The following is a 4,568-nucleotide window of genomic DNA, read 5'->3' as shown; positions in this document are numbered from 1 at the left end:
TTTCTTCCACCATTATTAAAGCCTTGTTGGGGCTTTTGATCCTTCCATGAGAAATTTGGATGATTTCTCCATGTTGAGTTATAGGTGTTTCCATAAGGTTCACCTAAGTAATTCACCTCTGCTATTGCAGGGTTCTCAGGATCATAAGCTTCTTCTTCAGGAGAAGCCTCTTGAGTACTGTTGGATGCAGCTTGCATTCCATGCAGACTCTGAGAGATCATATTGACTTGCTGAGTCAATATTTTATTCTGAGCCAATATGGCATTCAGAGTATCAACCTCAAGAACTCCCTTCTTCATAGGCGTCCCATTATTCACAGGATTCCTTTCAGAAGTGTACATGAACTGGTTATTAGCAACCATGTCAATGAGTTCTTGAGCTTCTGCAGGCGTTTTCTTTAGGTGAATGGATCCACCTGCAGAAGTGTCCAGTGACATCTTTGATAGCTCAGATAAACCATCATAGAATATATCCAGGATGGTCCATTCTGAAAGCATGTCAGAAGGACACTTTTTGGTCAACTGTTTGTATCTTTCCCAAGCTTCATAGAGGGATTCACCTTCTTTCTGTCTGAAGGTTTGAACATCAGCTCTAAGCTTGCTCAGCTTTTGAGGAGGAAAGTACTTGGCTAAGAAAGCCGTGACCAGCTTATCCCAAGAGTTCAGGCTGTCTTTGGGTTGAGAATCCAACCATAATCTAGCTCTGTCTCTTACAGCAAAAGGGAAAAGCATGAGCCTGTAGACTTCAGGATCTACTCCATTAGTCTTAACAGTATCACATATCTGCAAGAATTCAGTTAAGAACTGAAAATGATCTTCAGATGGAAGTCCATGAAACTTGCAGTTCTGCTGCATCAGAGAAACTAATTGAGGTTTCAGCTCAAAATTGTTTGCTCCAATGGCAGGAATGGAGATGCTTCTTCCATGTAAATTGGAATTAGGTGCAGTAAAGTCACCAAGCATCTTCCTTACATTATTATTATTTTCGGCTGCCATCTCCTTTTCCTGTTCGAAAATTTCTGAAAGGTTATCTCTGGATTGTTGTATTTTAGCTTCTCTTAATTTTCTCTTCAGAGTCCTTTCAGGTTCTGGATCTGCTTCCACAAGAATGTTCGTATCCTTGTTCCTGCTCATATGACAAAGAAGAAGGCACAGAAAAATAATAATAATAATGGAGATCCTTTATACCACAGTATAGGGATTCCTGTGTGAGTGGAAGAAGAGGGGGAGACAAAGAATGTAATATAATGGAAGAAACACAACTGTGAGGATGGAAGAGAGGTGAGATGAGATGTTAGGATATGAATGAATAAATAGAATGAGATGGGGGAGGGATAATTTTCGAAAATTATTTTGAAAAAGAGTTAGTGATTTTCGAAAATGGTTTTTGAAAAATGTTAGTAATTTTCGAAAATTTTTGAAATCAAAAATAAAAAATAAAAATAATTAGTTAATTAAAAAGAAATTTTTGAAAAAGAGGGAAGATATTTTCGAAAATGAGAGAGAGAGAGTTAGTTAGGTGGTTTTGAAAAAGTTAAGAAACAAACAAAAAGTTAGTTAGTTAGTTGAAACAAATTTTGAAAAGATAAGAAGTTAGGAAGTTAGAAAAGATATTTGAAAAGATATTTTTGAAAAAGATAAGATAAGAAGATATTTTTGAAAAGATATGATTGAAATTAGTTTTGAAAAAGATTTGATTTTTAAAATCTCAATTAATGGCTTGATTCATAAGAAATCACAAGATATGATTCTAGAACTTAAAGTTTGAATCTTTCTTAACAAGCAAGTAACAAACTTCAAATTTTTGAATAACACATTAATTGATTATGTTATTTTCGAAAATTTGATACAAAAATAAGAAAAAGATTTTTGAAAAATATTTTTGGAATTTTCGAAAATAACTAAGAATTTTGAAAAAGATTTGATTTTTGAAAAAGATTTTGAAAAAGATAAGATTTTCAAATTGAAAATTTGATTTGACTCATGAGAAACAATTTGATTTTAAAAATTTTTGAAAAAGTCAATCCAAATTTTCGAATTTGATGAGAGAAAAAGGGAAAGATATTTTTTTTATTTTTGCATTTTTAATGAAGAGAGAGAAAAACAAGAAAAATGATGCAATGCATGAGAATTTTAGATCAAAACATGTGATGCATGGAAGAATGCTATGAATGTCAAGATGAACACCAAGAATACTTTGAATGTCAAGATGAACATCATAGACACAATTTTGAAAAAAATTTTTATGCAAAGAAAACATGCAAGACACCAAACTTAGAATTCTTTAATGCTTACGCACTAAGAATTCAAGAATGCATATGAAAAACACCAAAAGACACAAAACAAAAAATCATCAAGATCAAACAAGAAGACTTACCAAGAACAACTTGAAGATCATGAAGAACACTATGAATGCATGATATTTTCGAAAAAATGTAAGATGCATATGCAATTGACACCAAACTTATAACATGACTCAAGACTCAAACAAGAAACACAAAATATTTTTTTGCTTTTTATGATTTTCTAATTTTTTTTTTTGGATTTTTTTCAAAAATTAATTGAAAAAGGAAAATAAGGATTCCAAAATTTTTAACATGAATTCCAGGAATCTTGCATTCTTAGTCTAAAGCTTCAGTCCAGGAATTAGACATGGCTCACTAGCCAACCAAGCTTTCAAAGAAAGCTCCAGTCCAAAACACTAGACATGGCCAATGGCTAGCCAAGCTTCAGCATTTAACACGAGAGTATATTGCTCTTGATAACAAATTGCAAGCCTCAGTCCAAATAAATTTAGACATGGCTTTACAGCCAGCCAGGCTTTACATGCTTCATGAAACACTAGAATTCATTTTTAAAAATTTTGAATAAAAAAAAAATTTTTTTTGAAAGCATTTTTATTATTTTCGAAAACAGATGAGAAAATTTTAGAAATATTTTTGAAAAATTTTTGAAAAGAAAATAAAAAAAAAATTACCTAATCTGAGCAACAAGATGAACCGTCAGTTGTCCAAACTCAAACAATCCCCGGCAACGGCGCCAAAAACTTGGTGCTCTGATCTTAATTCATAATTGTCACAACTTCGATACAACTAACCAGCAAGTGCACTGGGTCGTCCAAGTAATACCTTACGTGAGTAAGGGTCGAATCCCACGGAGATTGTTGGTATGAAGCAAGCTATGGTCACCTTGTAAATCTCAGTCAGGCAGATATAAAGTGATAATGGTGTTTTCGAATATTATATAATAAAATAGGGATAGAGATACTTATGTAAATCATTGGTAGGAATTTCAGATAAGCGAATGGAGATGCTTTTCGTCCCTCTGAACCTCTGCTTTCCTGCTATCTTCATCCAGTCAGTCTCACTCCTTTCCATGGCTGGCTTTATGTGATACATCACCACTGTCAATGGCTACTTTCGGTCATCTCTCGGGAAAATGATCCAATGCCCTGTCACGGCACGGCTAATCGTCTGGAGGCATCACCCTTGCCAATGGCTTCATCTTATCCTCTCAGTGAATAATATGCTCACGCACCCTGTCACGGCACGGCTATTCATCTGTCGGTTCTCGATCATGCTGGAATAGGATTTACTATCCTTTTGCGTCTGTCACTAACGCCCTGCAATCGCGAGTTAGGAGCTCGTCACACTCATTCAATCATTGAATCCTACTCGGAATACCACAGACAAGGTTTAGACTTTCCGGATTCTCTTGAATTCCGCCATCATTCTAGCTTACGCCACGAAGATTCTGGTTAGGAGATCTAAGAGATATTCATTCTAGCTTAATTCATGTAGAACAGAAGTGTTTGTCAGGCACGCGTTCATAAGGGAGAAGGATGATGAGCGTCACACATAATCATCACCTTCATCATGTTCTTGGGTGCGAATGGATATCTTAGAAGCGAAATAAGAAGAATTAAATAGAAAACAGTAGTACTTTGCATTAATCTTTGAGGAACAGCAGAGCTCCACACCTTAATCTATGGAGTGTAGAAACTCTACCGTTGAAAATACATAAGTGAAAGGTCCAGGCATGGCCGAGATGGCCAGCCCCCTAAACGAGATCAATAGTCTCCTAAGATGAACAATGGAATAAAACTGAGACCAAAGATGCCTAATACAATAGTAAAAGGTCCTATTTATAATAAACTAGTCACTAGGATTTACATGAGTAAGTAATTGATGCATAAATCCACTTCCTGGGACCACTTGGTGTGTGTTTGGGCTGAGCCTGAGTGTTGCACGTGCAGAGGCCATTTGTGGAGTTGAACGCCAGTTTCTGTGCCAGTTTGGGCGTTCAACTCTGGTTTTGGATCCTTTTCTGGCGCTGGACGCCAGATTTGGGCAGAAGGCTGGAGTTGAACGCCAGTTTACGTCGTCTATTCTTGGCCAAAGTATGGACTATTATATATTGCTGGAAAGCCCTGGATGTCTACTTTCCAACGCAATTAGAAGCGCGCCATTTCGAGTTCTGTAGCGCCAGAAAATCCACTTTGAGTGCAGGGAGGTCAGAATCCAACAGCATCAGCAGTCCTTCTTCAACCTCTGAATCTGATTTCTGCTC

General features: G+C 36.1%; 1 non-coding gene across 1 annotated transcript; it reads left to right on the top strand.

Moving 5' to 3' along the window:
• The first annotated feature begins 491 nt into the window (after positions 1 to 491).
• On the top strand, positions 492 to 599 carry LOC148548220 (small nucleolar RNA R71). Its single transcript, XR_015897429.1, has one exon. It is a non-coding gene; the product is annotated as a small nucleolar RNA R71 (small nucleolar RNA).
• The last annotated feature ends 3,969 nt before the right edge of the window (positions 600 to 4,568 follow it).

This window comes from Arachis ipaensis, chromosome B8 (assembly GCF_059453495.1).
Source record: "Arachis ipaensis isolate K30076 ecotype BB chromosome B8, ASM5945349v1, whole genome shotgun sequence".
Taxonomy (NCBI): domain Eukaryota; kingdom Viridiplantae; phylum Streptophyta; class Magnoliopsida; order Fabales; family Fabaceae; genus Arachis; species Arachis ipaensis.
This window is presented reverse-complemented; position numbering and strand designations above follow the sequence as displayed.